Source organism: Arvicola amphibius, chromosome 4 (assembly GCF_903992535.2).
Source record: "Arvicola amphibius chromosome 4, mArvAmp1.2, whole genome shotgun sequence".
NCBI classification, from domain to species: Eukaryota; Metazoa; Chordata; class Mammalia; order Rodentia; family Cricetidae; genus Arvicola; species Arvicola amphibius.
The window spans coordinates 94,818,527-94,836,970 of NC_052050.1; positions in this window are offsets into that span (position 1 = coordinate 94,818,527).

Genomic DNA, 18,444 nt, shown 5'->3' on the forward strand with positions numbered 1-18,444 from the left:
TGTAAAATGAGTGCTCTACGCCAGAGCATGGCCTCCCTGCTGCCAGTCCCTCAATTTGGCCTGGAAGGCAATGTTAAATTGGTGGACAGGTATGAATTGTTCTGAGTTATTGAGTCAAAACATAATTTCCCCAGTACAAAGATGAGCTGGCTGTCATAAATATTTGCAGGGTTTCCTTGCCTTCTGTAGCTGGCAAGAGAAAACAAAAGCTTTTGTCTTATCCAGTCTCTCTGGCTTCCTCACCCCACTTCTTATGCACCAACTAGGTTAAGGCCAGGAAACTGGCATCCCCTTCCCAAGATGATTTTTTTAGACAATTAGTCAGAGTTGAAGAACCTATTCCTTCATTGCCTCTGGTAGACACTGTTGGAAGAGCCTCGTTCCCATCTTCCTCCTGTCCCAAGTCATCCTCTAAATAGTTGAACCCATGGCTGGTTGAAGCCGTTAAGAGTCTATGGTCATCACACAAGAAGAATAAACATGGGTGAATTCTTGCATTTCCAAACCTCCAAGGTTTTTGTGGCTTCGCTTTTCATATTGTCTCTCTTATTCTACCTTTGGAAATAATGTTGAAAATTGACAGGGGTGGAGAGTTCACGTAGGTATTTTGTATGTGCCTGCATGTATCTGTGTCCATGTATGTGTGTATGTTTGTTTCTGATGTGTGTATGTATGTGTGTGTGAGGTTTATGTATGTGTGCATGTGTGATGTGTGGTGTATGTGTGATGTGGTATGTGGGGGGGCAGTCAATGAGGTTTCTCTTGGGTTCTGATCTTGCTACATAAGTGAGCCTGGCTGGCGAATAAACCCCAGGGATCTTCTCATCTTCACCTCCTCAGAACAAGGATTACAGATACACAATCTCATGCCTCTCTCTCTTATTTTTTTAAAAGGGGGAGCAAACTCATTTCTTCATGCATGTCCATACACTTTCCTGGCTTACTCCCCACACACCTAAGTGGGCTGTTAATGCTCTAGATGCCCTCTTTACCAGCTGACTATCTGCAACCTTTGGCCATCATTTTGGCTGGCTGACCATGCTCAGAAGGTTCTGGGGATGTGAGATGCTTATTAAAGACCCACGGATAAAATGGTATGAAGACTGAGGGGCAGAATGAGAGTCAGGGAGATTTGGACTATGATAACAAAGCCTGGGCTGGACCACTGGACAGTTCCAGAGAGAACATCGCATAGTGATTTCCTATCTGTTGCTGGTTGGATCCCCAGTCCTCCTGTTGGTGTTTGGATGCAAGACATATGGGAAGGATGTGCAGTCATCCTAGGATCCTTTCTACAGCCGTAGCAGATGCTGAAGGTGCTGATGGCTCTGGTAGCCTGAGGACCTCACACCCTGTATCTAGGCAGAAACTTCTTCCTTGAAGGGGTCTCTGTGTTCTGATGCTCTCTCTTACCATCTCCCTATACCTCCACAAACAGGATGACATCCTATTCCTCCTGTCTCAGAAAGATTGCTATGAAGGCAAGCAAATGAACTTTATTCCATGGCATTTATCCCAACTGCCTATGGAGAGTAATCACAACACAGTCCATTCGTAAAGACTCTCCAGAGCAGACTGCTCTTTATTTTTGATTTTATTACTTAAGTTTTGGAGTTTTCGACTACTTTAAAAATAATTTTACTGCAATACAGCCTAGAGAACAGAAAGTTTACTACTTTAACCATTTTCTAGTGACATTAGGTGCTTTAGAATTGTGTGACCATCTCTAACATATACCTCTGTCAGAATTATTCCATCTGCCCAAACTGAAACTTGATGCCCATTCTACACTAGCTGCCCAGCACCTCCTGCCCAGTCCTGGCAAACAGTTTGACTTTTGGTCTCACTGGGTTGACCACTCAGAACTTCCCATACACGGAATTGGGTTCATTTGTCTTCTTGCATCTTGTTTATTTCTCTTAGCATAACATCCTCAAGACTCAGGAATATAATACCATATAGCAATATTGATTTCACTTTTATTTAATTTTGTATGTGGTTATGTGTGTGTACACATGTGCAGTCTTGGTCATCTATGCATGTCCAGAGGTATATATTAGATATCTTCCTCCATTGCTCCCCATTATATTGTTTGAGATAGGCTCTCTTATTTAACCAAGATCAGTTATTTTGGTTAGAGTGACTCACAAGTGAACTCCAGGTATTCTCCTACCCACAGGGCATTGCTGTGGTTATGGGTGTGTGTGCATCACCACATCCAAGTCTTATTTAGGTGATGGGGTCTGAGCTTTAACAGCCAGCATTTATGTACTGAACCCTTTCCCAAGAATCTGTTTCCTTGTGAAAGGTATTTATTTGTTAATATATATGTGTGTGTTTTCTCTCCCCTCTCTCTGGCCCCCTTGTTCATGCACAAGAGGGATGTGTGTATGTGTGTGCACATGCATGTGCACACCTCTGTGCAGGTGCCAACAGAAACCAGCAGAGGGCATCAGATCCTTAGGAGCTGGAGTCACAGATAGTCATGACCCACCTGAAATTGATACTAGGAAGCAAACTCCAGTCCTCTGGAAGAGCAGAAAGTGTTTTTAAGCACTGAGCCATCTCTCCAGGTTATTTTATTTCTTTTGTAATGTTGAAAACTTCCATTGTCTATGTAGACCACAATTTCTTTGCTGGTTCTTCTCCTGATGGACATTTGAGGTTTGCTATGTAGTGGTTGTTCTTCAAAGCAGTGTTTGAGCCTCCATGTCAAGCAGGCCCCATTTTCACTCTGACTTATGGATGAAGAAATATATCTTAGGCAGATAAGAGGTACAGCCAACACCCGAATCACTGCTGGTCCATCTCGAAGTTCTAGCCCAGCCCTCTTACTTGCCTTTTTGAGAAATCTGAACTGTACCATCAGCACTGCCTCTGAGAGTCATGCTTGACAGCATAGCCCGCTGCCAGGGCGCTGTCCAAAAGACACGTGTCTTCCTCTACCTGCAAAGGGGATTTTCTGAGCATCACCTGCCAGTCTTTGATTTGTATCTTGTGTGCATGTCAGTTTTTCTGACTTCTTCTTCACTGTCTACATAGACAGCTTGTCCTTTTTGACTCTTTCAAGCTCAAAGGCTCTTCAGTGCCAGGTGTACATCATCCTCTCTTACAGCCCACTTCATTTTGTTTAAAGCCATAGGGCAAGTAAGTGTTCCCACCTTTGGCTCTGCACTGGGTAAGACTGACAGAGACTAGGGGAGGAGGAGAGGTTTGAGAGAAAAGTGTAGATTCAAGTGTTCATTAGACAAAAAATTTATTTGAGTCTGAAGCGTGAGTTCTAAAGTGAAGCTTTACTTCAAGAGAAAAAAAAACAGTCTTGTTAGATTTATTAGGAAGAGGTGGGAGAATGATGCCATTCAAGAAAATAAGGTTCCTTGACATTACCAAATAAGTTCAATGGCTATATGACCTCTGTGGTTTGTGATGGGGCCAGGTGCTTAAAACGTTCCAAAGCACATGCTTGGTTACATGGGGGAGTTCCTGGAACAATGGGTGAACTTTATGTGTTGCTTGTAAGATATGGAATTGGTCAGGCTGTCTCTAATCTAAGTGGAAGAGATACTGGGTTCTTCCCCCATTGGCAGCCCTATTTGTTTGGTTACTCTGAAGGTCAGTTTCCAGAAAGATATGTCCCTGCCTACGTGTCCTGATAAAACATGAAGTCACCAGAAGTCAGAAGACTACCTGTGTTTCACAGAGCCCAGAAACAACAGACCCAAGGAAAGAATGTGCAGTGCCTGTACTCTTTACAACTATTTCATACTGTTTGAGGGGTGGGGTTTGACAGAAAACCCCAGAGTTTTCTGAAGTTTCAGCAGCCCATCTAGGAGACAGCCTAGAGAGAGATCTTACCTGGTTATCAGAGTAGAGGGAAAGCCCTACCCTGGAGTTGCTGCTTGCATATCTTCCTACCCTATAGATATATACTGCCTGGAGTCTTCAATGGAGACTTAGCAGCAAGCCTGGAAGTCTTTGAAGCTGTTTCAGGTTTGATGTTCAACACCCCTCCAGAATGCACTGCTTTTGGAGGCAGAAAGGTTGGATGATGTACGTATGTCCACTTTCCCTGCAACCTAGCTGGAGCAAAAAGGGAAGGAGAAGAAAGGTGTGTGTCTGCTGTCTCTGTATTTATCCCAAATCCATATACTATTTTGGAACATTCAATATTACAGAAATATGTGAAAAGATAAATTACTACCTTTGCCATCTGGTCTCATAGAACCTTCTTGGGAATGGCAACTCCATTTAATTTTACTGAGTTCCTTTCTCCACCTCTTTGATCTCTCCATTGCCCTTTTTGGCAGCACTGTTGGGTTTGTTTTGATTTCAGTTTTCTTGCTCCTTTGGCTGTTTGGGGGTTTTATATTTTAAAAAGCAATACCAGTTCCCACTCATCCAACTTGGGCCAAATTCTTTATTTGGCCTGGAACTACCTGGCTAAATTTAACTCTCATCTGGAGCCTTGGGGTGATGTATGGATTCTTTTATTTTGTTCTAATGCTCCAATGAGATGCACAAAGCTGTTTTATAATGGGTAACGAGGAAGTACCTAGACCCTGTGGTCTTCGACGCTCTTGGCAGTGCCTTCATGGCAAATGTTCCTGTGAGATAGATGTGGGGCATGAAGCCCAGGCATTCTTGGATGTTCCAGAGTCCATGCAAATGAACAAATGGACTGGCTCTTGTCTAGTAGCTGTGACTCCAAAGAGGTCGCTCAAAACACATTCGACGGAAATTTGCAACTGTTAATTTGAGTGACAGCAGAGAGGCAAGGAAAGGTTAGAGTGGCCCTACGATTACAGCACAGGGATGCCAGTGTAAGCTGGGTTTATCTTAACACAGGGTGTAAAGGGTAAATATGAAGGTATGTATAGACATACAAACATCTGTGCATAGTGTATACCTACTTTTCCTTGATCTTTCAGTTGGGAAGATTTCTAGGCAAAAATATCCTCATGTGATGAAAATACCTAACTTCCAGATATTTGCTTCATTCCATTCTTAAATCTCTCTCTCTCTCTCTCTCTCTCTCTCTCTCTCTCTCTCTCTCTCTCTCTCTCTCTCTGAGTGTGTGTGTGTGTGTGTGTGCGCGCGCACGCGCGCGCGCACGTGCATATATGTGTGTTCATGTGTGTGACTGAGGACACATGGATGGAGATCAGAGGACAACTTTGGGGATCAGTCCTTCACTCCCACCTCATTTGAGACAGGAACTTTGCTGTTCACTGCTCTAAAGACCAGTGCAGAACTCCAGGGAGACTCCTTCCATCTTGCACAGAGGGGCTGAAATTATGAATGTGCATTATTGCTTCTGGCTTCACACGAGTTCAGGTCCTTATGCTTGTGTGACAAGCGCTTAACCATTTGAGCCATCTTCCTCAGATCTTTACTTCTGTTCTCCAATAAGAGATGGAAGGATCCTTGGAGAAATGGCTGCTTCTAGAGCTGGGATATGGAGAAGGTAAGGACCCAGAAATGAATATACTATAATATAAAGGTTTGATCAAAACAACCACCAGGATGGGATGCCACATAAGTCATGTGGACAGTGACTTCTCACCTTTTTTTGACCTTTGAGATTAGCACACAGAGTCATGGGCTTCATTACAGCATTTTCATAGGAAGCCACCATTGTCCTTTGTTCTCCTCGTTTCTGTCTTGTCCTGTGCCAATGCCTCCCTTCATCTGGGTTCTTAATTCCCTGCTTCTGCTGCTCAGTCAAATACATACCATCGCCCTCACTACTTGTCACCTTCTTAACGTTTTTTTCTCCTTTCTCAGGACCCCCATTTTAGTTTTGTGACCTACAACCCCAACATACACTCCACCAAAATATACACCATTCTGGTTCACCCCATGAATCTAGCCTAAAGCCTTCTTCTTTGGTTCAGGATCACAGTTCGCAGTAGCTCTTTCTCTCTGGCTCCTGCAGCCTCAGTTTTGAAGATGATGCAACTTGAAACGAGGAGAGGGAGAAATAAATCACATTGACGAGGAGAAAATCAAGCCCTTGCAACTCAATTATTAATGTGCAGAAGTGTTATGTAATGTAGGAGCCCAATTAACAGGTGTCTCTCGGGGAATAATCAAGGCTTAATTTGGCATAGTAATTGGTAACCTCCCCTCCCAGCTTTGAAAGGGGGGACCCCTCAGGACAGTCTGACGGCTGGTAATGAGGCCATATCACTTACTTTGCAGCTCTGTTAATTGTGTCTCTCTGTGCAGAGGGACACAACAGATTTACCTGTTTTCTGGAGGATGAGGATGCCCTGGCCTAATAGAGTTGTGTTTATTTTCTGGTCTGGAAACTCTGGCCTTTTGGAAGCATAGGGCTGATACGGTTTTGAGATTTCTTTAATTGGCAGAGTTGTTTTAATGGCTACAGCTGCGTCTCTCTCTAGCTCCTTTCCCCCCTTTAAATAGAGTATATGGCAGCACTCCAGTCTTAGAAGACATATGGCCAGGGTTGACATGTTCTCAGAAACAACGGGAATTGTCCTGCTTATGGTATCTGTAATATTAGGTGATTGGAGTCACCTGGTGTGTGTATCTTTCTCCTCCATGTGTCCCAGGGCACTCGTCTTTGTGACAATGAAATGCTAGATGTTTGTGCAACCTGATAATCACAGAAAAGAAAAAAGAGGAAAAAAATCCAAAAACAAAAGGAAAATCACCCAAGTGTGCTATTTTTACTGAGAAGCAGAAAAACAGAGAACAAAGAGAAAATATCACTTCTAATTATGTTTCAGCTGAGAGATAACCACTGTTGGTAGATATTTTCGTGTCTCTGTGATCCTGTTCTCTCTCTCTCTCTCTCTCTCTCTCTCTCTCTCTCTCTCTCACACACACACACACACACACACACACACGCACACACACACACGCATGAACCAACCCTACCAGTAGTTATTAATCCTCATATAATCTCTAACTGCAGAATTGGATTGCGGTGTCATTCTGTGCTGCTAACTTGTTCTGTTATGTTAGAACTGTGTTTCAAACTGGATCTGTAACCCCTTTTCCTCAACTGTCTTTCTCCAAAGTTTGGGAGCTACAGACACGTCAAACTGAGAAAATATCATTGTTCCCCATCCAAATAACATGCAGTGAACACACATACATCAGTCTCCATTGAAATGTGTAAAGGGTGTTTATGGTAGCTGAGGGGAAGGCTCAGTGGGATAAGTGCCAACGGCACAAGCATTGGCACCCATGCCTAGATAGGCATGACATCACACATTTATAAGCCTGGAGCTGGGAGGCAGAAACATTTGACCCCATTGGCTCACTGGTTCTGCATCCTAGCTGAAGCAGAAGGCTCCAGGTTCAGTGAGATACCCTCTCTCACAAATAGTGTGGTTTCGAATGGATTTCTTCATGTCCTGCTGCTGTAGTGTATAATGACATCAGCACCAAGGCCTTAGCATTTACTTACGATGGGCAACCAACAGCAATGTCATGATGAGAATCAGTACTGTACTGGCAATCCTTGGGTCCTCCTTGACCAGTGACTGATAGGGAGGCATCCTTTGCCAGGCACTGAAAATTTTGCTAAACACCCCATGTCTCTTCGAAGCTGTGTTGTTGATTCATTCATGGTACCTCCACTCAAGCTCATTTTAAAAAAGAAGCTTATACTTCGATGTTGTACTGTTAGGGTACTGCTTAGGTGACAATATTGTGGAGATTTCACGTGTACAGCTTCCCTCTCGTGTATAGAAGACATTATCCATACCAGATGTTCTGGTCCTCTGACTCATAGCAATCTTTCCACCCCCTCTTCCACCATATTTCTGGAACCTCAGGTGCAGTGTTGTGTTATAAACATATCCCATGGGGATGGGATCCCCACGGCCAGTTGTTCCCGAGCCTCAGGTGTAGTTCTCTATTATAGATGTATACCGTGGGGATGACCAGACAGTCTCTGTACTTTGACCAGTTATGAAATTCTATAGCAGGCTCTGTCTCCTGCAAGGCAAAGGCTGAAAGTGACTCCTGACCGAGTCCAGTGGTAGTCATCTCACTAGGTCTCACTCTTAGATAAAGAGCTATAGCTAAGTAATGAGTAACAGCTGTCAAGGGGGAGAATGAGTCTTCTCCAGGAATGAGCCCCAAATAGGTTGTCAAGCGCCAAGTGATCAGCCCTAAACTTTTATATGTGTAAGCAACAGTAAATAGACTCAGCAGGCTGTATCTATAGACACATGTGTATAAATTAAACAACAATAATTGAATTAAATTATTAATAATCAGCTTAATAACAAATAAATTGTTAATGATTAAAAGAAGGAATGAATTCGAGAGGGAGTGAGAGGACAGAAGAGAAGCTTTAGGGTGGAAAGAGTATATACTATATAAGTATGGTACCATGTAAGTGTAGTACTCACGTACAAACTGCTCACAAAGAAATGAGTGTACAAAGTAATGTCTTGAAATTGACCTACTGACTGGTAGGACTCCATAAGGCTTTTCCATACTGTCTTACGCTAACCTACACACAACCATTCCTCTCTTAAACCTTTAACCCCCACTACTCTTTCATAACACAAGTTCTACCATTCCCTCTAAATTTAAGTAAAGGTAATATTGAGAGTATTAGAGGAAGATACAAAACTTGACTCAAGCCTCCATGTGCACGCACACACATATATACATACAAACATGGGCAAGAGAACCCCCCCGACACATACACATACATGTACATACTTAGGCAAGAGGGTTCATATACATATAGGAAAGAGGACCTTCACATGGTACACACGCACACCACACACACACACACACACACACACACACACACACACACACACACACACACACAGTATTTAGAGAAGTCCCCTTACAGCCCCCTATATTGCTTTCCACAAGCAACACATGAGAACTTGCCTCAAAGCATCCTCACTGTCTCTTCGCTTCTGCTCAGCTGACTTTAGCGTTGCTGTAAATGTCACTTGTAGGAGGAGGGCCCACTTGTTCATCCCAGCCTCCAGGATAGCTTAACCCCAAAATAACCACACAGAAATTGTATTAATTAAATCACTGCTTGACCCATTAGTTCTAGCTCCTTATCGGCTAAGTCTTACATTTTAATTTAACCCATTTCTATTAATCTATGTATCGCCACGTGGCTTACCAGCAAAGCAAGTCTATCTCCTATGGCGGATCTATGGCGTCTCTGACTCCACCCTTCTTTCTCCCAGCATTCAGTTCAGTCTTCCCCACCTACCTAAGTTCTGCCCTATAAACAGGCCAAGACAGTTTCTTTATTCATTAATGGGAATCGCAGCCCACGTAGACTTCTGTAGCAACTCTAAGTTGTCCTTAGAATCTGTGTTTACAGAAATGAAACACTGATAGGCATAGCAGTTTGAGGTTTGGATCATTCTAGAAAAGCTAGGAGCCTTGGCAACCCCACAAAAGCACAAAGGTCCCTCCCCCTTAACCACAAAACTTTTTAATTCCAGACTCTACAAGTTCCTTGGTGATGTAGGGGACCCAAAGAGAAAGTTTATTAAATTCTTATTTATGTATTCAATTTGCATCAGCTTTTTCCTTCCCCATGCTCAGAACACTACACAGCAAACATTAAATGTGTAACTCTTGTCTGTGTTCCTCTGAGAGTCAGGGAAGGGAGGTGGGGACAGAATGTGAAATGGAAGGGGCATGACGAGGGCACACTCTAGAAAGGACAGGCACCTCCGCCACTGAGAGTCATGGACGTTACTGTCTTGAATCCCCCCTTTTTTTTATCCCTCCTCTTGACATTTTTATTTTATTGCATGGGCAGTGAGAAAAGCGATAGGAAGAATGTCCACTTGTTTGTGGTACAGGGATGCCCGCAGAGGGTGGGCAAGTTAGGGCAGAAGAACATATCTGCCTCTGTCTCTCTGTCTTCACAGTCTCACCCTCCTCCCATGCTGCTGAGTGCTCTTTTGAAGGTAACTGTTACAGAACATGCGAGAATTAATTCTGTGGGCTGGAAGGGGTACACACTCTCTCTCTCTCTCTCTCTCTCTCTCTCTCTCTCTCTCTCTCTCACACACACACACACACACACACACACACACACACACACAGTCTTCCCAACCACACTCTCTTTTCTTATTTCCTGACCCCTTTTTACATAAAGTGGAAGGTAAATTGGCAATGAGAAGGCTTTGCAGATGCTCTTTGGGTTTAAAGTATTCTTTCCTCCAAACCGATCCAGGTCCTTTTGGGTATATGGAGCATGTACTTCACATTCTAGGTTGGACAGCTCCTCAATACTGTTTCTCCCATGATTTAAGATTTCTAAATTGCTTTACAGAAGGGAGTTAGGATACCTTTTAAGCCAACAGCTGAGCGATATGCTATGACAATCCTGCCACGATGCATTCACTTAATTCCCAATTAATCAAACATTCAATAAATCATTAGTATAATTGCACCTGCTCTCTCATCGCCCGGGTGTATTAGCCCAAGCCAGGCAGCTCCTTCCCCTCTGCTGCTGGGCTTTCATATTCCTGTCCTGGCTGGGCGCACTTTCTCGCTCTCAGAGAGTCTTGAGCAATGACGAGCTAGGAATTGTAATTACTTCTGGCACTACAAGTTAGCTTTCTCTCCCTCTCCTCTCCTTCTCACTCCGTTGCTTCCCCAACAACTTAAGCCAACATTGGAGCATCCTAGCTGGTTAATTTCAGAAAGCCTTTTTTTTTAATCATTTTTATTCCCCGACTGTGCCTCTTTTCTAATTACACCATCTCCCCAGGTGAGCGATAATTCCCTCATCACCATATATCTCAAGCACAGATTATTAAAATAATATAGCTTATGTCATATAAATGTAACAAAAAGTATCTTAAAGATGCTTTATTGAAAGCTGGTAAATTGGTTCAACAGATGAATGTTTTAAGGCCCGTTTTAAAAAGGTTGCACAAGTATAAACCCACTGAATTACTGCTGCAGTTTCACACGAGCGGATGCAATTATTTTAAGCATCTAACTGTGCAAAAAGACAGATCTGAAAGGAAGGAGCTAAATTCTCGGAGATTAATTAAAGGGTTTCATTTTGCTCTTGATTTATAAATAAATTTCAAGCATGCACCACTTGTTATTCTCTTGAAGAATTTGCATTACAAGGCTTGGGAAAAATAACGACAATGCTAAGCTCCGTGGCTCCTTCCTAGAACTGAGCTGGCAGCGCCTGCAAAGACGAGCTGACCCATTGTTGCAACAGCGTAATTCTCAGGCATTCTTCTTCAGACGTCTGCGTTTGCGAAGGGTATTAATCTTAAAACTCATTTCCAGTGTAAGATTGTACATTTACATGCATTTCCCCTAAGACTGCTCCTGATTCCATCTCTGCCCACTGATTTAATTTCTTTTACCTTGCAGAACCAGTGGTGCTGAAGGCTTTATGGTAATTATAGTGTTGTGGGTTCCGGTGGAGCGGTTCCCTGATACCTGGAGTGTGGGTTTGATTCTCTCTAAACTCACTCAGCCCTGGAGAGAGTGTAGCGTATATCTGGGCGGCAAGCGAGCTAGCAAGCTAGATCAGAGGGTTGTCTGGTACACAGCCCAGAGGCAAGGCGAAGCTGTGGAGGGAAGGCTGCAGGCTACTGGCCAGATGGACTGATGTTCTAGAGGGGGCCCTTTAAGGTGAATCGCTTGGCAGTTATGTGCCTTGGCAGCCGGTCCAGCCACCTGTGCTCCGTGTGAAATGAGATACAGGCAACCCACTGGTGTGAAATATGCTCTTCCCCCTTTGAGAGGTGGTACCCTGTTACAAAGGGGCAATTGCCTAATGGTGGGGAGGGGCAGACATTCCAAGCAAAGGTGCTGTAGATTTCAGATGAGATGACGTGGAATTTGCCTCCTGTCAGGAACAGCATGATCCTAGGTTTATTCGGCTTTTCAAAGCCAGATGCCAGCACGGAGCCCATACCGCCGATGCGTACTTATTGGTTAGTATATTTACGTGGTGTTGCGGCAGAACCCAGGCTTTTGTGCCTGTTAAACGAGTGCTCTACCACTGAGCCACACTGAAACAACCCTGGTGTTTTCTCTCATATGTAGACTCTGGGTGAAAAAGAGGAGACAGGTAGTAGAAGGAAACTGTTTGTAAGGAGACTCGCTGGGAAGAAAGGGAGGACAGGGTGAGAGAGTTTGCTTCATGGTACATTATGTCCACATATGAAAATGTTACAGTAAAACTCATTATTATATATACTTAATGCATGCATATAAAATATGAATCAGAGAAAGCAATGAACAAGATAAAGTAGAACTTGATAGTACTATACAGGACACAAGCCACATACTCCATTCTTCACTTTGTCAGAAACGTATTTCTAAAAAGTTAAAAAAAGTTAAAAAAGAGAAGGTGAATGAAATCTCATTGTACTGAGCCAGGCATGTCCTTATCATGAGGCTGAAGTTTCTTTTCCCATCCCGACTGTTTGGCGTTGGCTGGGCGTTCTGTACACCCAGAGCCTTGTATCAGAAGTAGACAGGTTTCAGGTGTTCTCTCTCCTCATACAGTGATGGCTACCATATTGGATACAGCATATTCACCTTGTACATAGTTACATCCTTGCCCTGGCCATGAAAGACACATTGTTCAAATTATCTTCATCAACAAAATAACACTGTTTTAGAGTATGGTGGGCTGGAGCCGAATACCTTCACCGATCTCTCCAGCTCCATGTACTGGTTGCTGCTGTGAGGGCCATAGGGGAAAGGAAAATGACCATGGTAATCCCAAGACAAAAACACCATTGAGTTTGAGATCCAAGGTGATGAGGAAATTGTTTGCCTACATCCCAGTGGAAACCAGTTCATGGAGGGAGCGGTGGGCTTATGTCATACCCAAGCTCAGGAAGAACTGTTTCCAGAAGGAACCAGAAGATGGGGCAGGAAACTGTAAGCTCAATAACATGGCGATGTTCTTCTAGAGGATACCGTAGAGCCACAAAATGACTGCAGTTTCTCTCCACTGAAACCACTTGGTCTGGTTGATCCTTGACTCTGGGTTCAAACTCGGAACTTCTGTTTCTTAAAAGGCTTGCTATATGATGGAGCCTATCCAACAAAACTTTCCATATGCTGAAATATTGTAACACACAACTCATTGCACATCGGAGCATACCTTAATCTACCTTAAACATCACCAGTTCACGTGTACCAGCTTATAGTTAGGAAATCACTGAGAGTGGTGCCTGTTTTCACTGGAGTGTCAATTGGCTGAAGGCCATCCTTTGCTGCCACAGTCCATTATTCTAAGTGACCGGAGGGTGGCCCATGACAATCTGGGATAAGATAGATGTTCAAAATCTGGGGTATACTAGAATACCCTTTTCAGAGATACTTGGCACATATGTATTGGGGAGGGGGAGTGCCAGGGGCTACCGCTGTCACAGCTGACTACCACGAAAGGCTGTTATGCAGACAATGAGGTTAAAACAAAAGCAAGCTGTTCAGCTAACGATGCTGTCACCCCCCTCCCCCCTATGCATGCACTGGAGAAAAGGATCAGCAGTTGAAGGCCATCGTGTCTTATACAGAGAAGAGACAACATTTAAAAAATAAAGAAAACAGGAGGCACTGGCTGTTCTTGCAAAAGATTCTGGTTCAGTTCCAAGTGCCCACATGGCAGTTCACAACCATCTGTAACTCCAGTTCCAGGGAGTTTGACACCCTCACATAGACATACATGCAGGCAAAACAGCAATATGCATAAAAATAATTATAATAAATTAAATAAATAAAAAAAACCAATGAGTTAAGGATGTAGTTCAGTGGCAATGCACTTGCCTGGCCTGTGTGAGACCCTGGTTTTGGTCTGCAGAACCACAAATGTAAACTAAATAATAAATTACTGAAAACTGCAGTTCTTGTACAGAACACTAGAATACATTACACCCCTCAAATCATATTTTAGTACCTGTCACTTGCCCTTCTGTCCCCAGGCTCTATGACCTTGGTGACACTTGTTATATTTATTTACTCACTAAGTTATTTATTTATGAGACAGGATCTCTAGCCTGAGATGACCACCAAATTCTGTTTTTCCTGCTCCAATCTACCAGGTGTGGAGAAGACAGGTTCACTCCGCCACCTGCAGATCACGTGGCACGATGCTGGCCACCACAGCTTTAGGAATGCCTGGCCTGACTGAGCTGGACCAAGCCCCACCTGCACCCCCATCTCCTCTTTGCTCCTTTGGGACCACCTCTGTGTAGAAAGAGACCAAACATCATTTGAGCTCTGTCTCTGGCTTATTTCACCTAAGATAATCACTGTGTGGAGGCCCGGATAACAGTCCAGGATACCAGGACAGAGACCCCGCACCTCCCCAATTCCTCCCCACCTGGCTCCTAACGCTCTCTGGTTTTCTTCTTAGGACACTAACTTCTCTCAGGACACTAACTACTCTCAGTTATGAACTCCAGAGAAGGGTTGCTCAGCTTTGGCGCTCCTGGCATTTGGTGCTAGATAATTCTGTATGGAGGGCAGTCCCGTGCTTTGCAGTTTTGCAGTGTCCTGGTTTCTACCCTTTGTGTTCCAGTAACATCTCTCCCCAGAACTGCTCAAGGCATTCCAAATGCCCCTTAGTGAACAGAGATGAAGTCCGTGACTCAGACACGGAGAACATCTGCTCCAACAAAGCTGAATTCCCGTTCCTCCAACAGAGCCTTTATCATCTGCTTCCCCTTCAGCCCCCGCCCACCGCCACCGGTGCTGTACCTCCTCTCACCTCAAGGTGTCAGTCTTGACGACGTCTCTACTGGAAAATTTCCAGACTGCTCCCCTGGTAGTTGGACAGGGTCCTTGCCTTCAAGAGAGACTATAAGCCTCAGAGGGCGTGAAAGTGACCTTGGAGGTATAGGCACTGGTGGCTATGGCGACATGGAAAGAGAGAAATCGAAGTGGCTGTGGGGTCTCCAGGGACTACTTTCAGGAAAAGCTTCACCTGGACACCCTACACTGTTGGTTGTGAAGAAAGCTAGTTCATGAGTCAAGGAAGTTGAGCTTTGTGCATTTACCGTCTAAATTAGGCCACTGTGTATGGACGAGGAACATGGTGGGGATGCAGTGTTGTGGGCGGGGGCACCATAAAGCTACACTGTTGCAGAATGTCGCTCACCAAGCTGTCCCCTGTTTCAACAGAGAGGCTATGACTACTTACAAGGGACCCTCAAGATGGAGTCACTTGCTGTTCCTTCATAAGATAGGAGCGAGGAGAATCATCAGATCCCCACTTTGGATTCTCGTCATTGTTTCCTGCACACCTCTCTGTGGGATTTTGCCCAGCCTGCATATCCTTCCTCTCCTGGTCTCAGGAGCTGAAGGAATAGAATGTTGAAGGTTAAGAGAAGGGGAGTCTACCCTCAGCTACCAGGCAGTCACTGTCCATGCTGGGGTGAGACATTTTGGTGGTGTGGCTACTTGGGGGCCACCTGTGCTCTGTAACTAATCCCAATAAACTCACTGTTTTGGTGAGCTGGACTTGGGGGCATCATGACATTAGTCTGTTTTGGTTCCTGGCTGAGGCGAGTGGACTATTTCTCACATATTCCCAGGAAAAAGAATCACACCACATATGGTCACATCAAGGTTTCACATCTATACAGCTGAAAGGTGAACAGCATCATATCAGAACAGTGGTGGGCAGGGGAAGCTGGGGAATGCCTTAGAAATGCTGAATCTGGCTGATCCTGACAGCAAGACTGATGTTTCTAGAAAGCAATCTAAAATGAGAAAACGGAGACAGATTAGAGCTGGAGGATCCAGATGTGGAGCACTCCCTGAAGAGATGATGGCTCAGCCTGGGAGATGGGCAAGGCACTCAGAAAATAAAGGAGCTCTGGGAGAACAAGGGACCTGGGGACTGTGTGCTCAGCACCAGTTTCTGTGCCTTCCATTCCCCCTGCTGAGGTTTCATGGCAGCAGCAATGACTGGGCATCGGCACACAGGACTCAGCCACTGCCTTCTCCCCCACTCACAACAAGGGCTAGACATTATCGTTCTCACACACAGAACACGGGATCTTGCCATGAGGAAATTTAGAAGGAACTTTTAACCTTCTTTTTAAAACCCAGTTCTATTGAGTCATCTTCAAACATGTTTTACCATTTGGCACTGGAGTGAGGAGGAACAGGATAGAGATTGAGGATGCTCAAGTTTATCTTGCTCCAGTATAAACAGAAGGAGATACCATTGAAAGCAGCAGGCTATTAGGTTAATAAATAAATGGTTGTCAAGTTAGTAATTGACAAAGAAGGAACTTATAATCCAGAAGGAGCACTATCCCAACCAATTTACTATCAACCAAAATTTCCTCACCTGGTTGCTGAAAACCTCTGAAGAGCTAAAGACCTGGATTGGCTGTGTTTGTTTTCTCTGAGGACTCTCACCTGCTCACTTCCTCTGCTACTCAGATAAAGACTCAGCAAACCCATTTCTTTAGGATGTAACACTCACCTGGCCCTAGATATTGTTTGTATAACCACTTCTTCCTTCTCCCCCTTCTCCTCCTCCTCCTCTTCTTCTTCCTCATCCTTCTCTTCCTTTTTCCCTCCTCCTCCCTCTTCTTCCTTTCAACCTAAGAATTGGAAAAAAAAGTATTATATGCCTGAATACATTTGAAATCCTGTCAACTGCAGAAAATTGAGCAATAAATAGCATACCTTAGAGTCCATTAACCAGTACACTGTGGGTTTCTTAGGGAATGAAGGCTCTTGGGAACCAAAGTTCTGCCTCCAACCTTACAGTCCCCTGGCCTCTCAGAGGGAGGGTTTAGTGCTGAAGTGCAGAGCCCATTTCAGGCCTGGAAACAAAGTGGGAGGTGCTATAGTTTCATGCATGGACACTTCCTGCCCAGCTACAACATGAGCTTTCAGAGGGAGATGGACTTGAAGCAATTCCTATGACAAAAAGGTACACTGGCTTTCCATTTGCATGTAAGGTTATGGTAATATCTTCTTCCTGTCATCAGAGATGAGTCAAGACACTACCTTGGAGTCTTTTAAGTTTGCTTAAACACTTACAAGCTCCTTATTGATTTTTCAAACCCAATCCTTTAGACTTGTTGGTATTTTCCATGACTACCCCTCCTGTTCCTTTCTTTCTGTTACATTTGTAAAAATATGTATCAATATGCAAACACACACATGTATATGTAACAGTAAGTTTGGAAATACCCTTTTCTGTTGTGTGAGACAGGCTCTCTCTATGTAGCTTTGTTTTGTCTAGAACATGTTGTTGTAGCTCAGGAAGGCCTCACACATGGGGCTATATCCCTGTCCTTGCCTCTTGAGCATTGGTGTTACAGGTGTGTGCCTGCTTTATGTGTTGTTTGGGATGGAACCTAGGACTTTATTGTGCTGGGGAATCCCTCTACCCAACTGAACTACAATCCCCAGGCCTGGAAACAGGATTTTAACACAAAAGCTTGTGTTTTGTTTCATTTTTTTCTTTTGTTTCTAGTATTTTCCACCCAACTCTATCCTGACATGACCATTTCTGCAACTAAGATTGACTTGCTTGTTTTCCACCCTGTTGGCCTTCAACTGCCTTTTTAAAAAATCTCCTTGGGATAAAGTCCATTCCAGAATCTCTTGACTGCTTGTTCCTGCTCTGCTCTTGCAGCCCTGCTGCTTGGACAGTGTCCATCCCACCATCTGATGCCAGGTATCTTCACATAACCCGGGCTGGCCTAGCCATACATACAGCATGGAGACTGACTCACCGGGGAATGACCCAGGCATACCTAATGAGGCTTGCCAAGCAGGCTTGTTGCCTGTGGTTTGAAAGGTCACAGCATATTTTTCAGAAGTTCTGCCTTGCCATATCCTGGAAGTTATGTCCCCTCAAAATCTCCATGTTCAAATCGGAATTCCAGTGCAGTACAAATGGGAGGTGGGAGTCTGAGGGTAGTGATTGGATCTTAAGAGCAAAACCTTTATAAATGGAATCAATGCCCTTTTAAGAAAACACTGGAAAGCTTGATTCTCTGCCATCGGAGGGTAAAGTGAGATACCACCTACAAGCCCAAAGAGAGCTATCACAAGTCCTTAGTCTTGTGGCCTTCCTGTGCTTGCTTTTTAAGAGATCAAGTCTCTGTTATTCTGTTGTAGTAACTCGGCTGAAAGAGGAAGAGCTACTGTGTGCACAAAGCCCATATTCAGCAGATCCTAATTTCTGCTCACACCTAACTGACTCTAACGCCTTTCTTTTCATCTTTGAGATACATCTCTCACCTCCATTCTTTTGTGTGATGGGGTTGGGCTGTTTCCTGAAGCCCACCTGTGTTTCCAACAGAGTCTGTCTCTAAGTACAGCGGAACTCCAAGAACAGCAGGTGCAACTCAAAGGTGCCAATCTTAGAAGCTGGGAAGTTGAAGTTTAACGGAAGTGTGTGTGTGTGTGTGTGTGTGTTTGTGTTTGAGAGAGAGAGAGAAA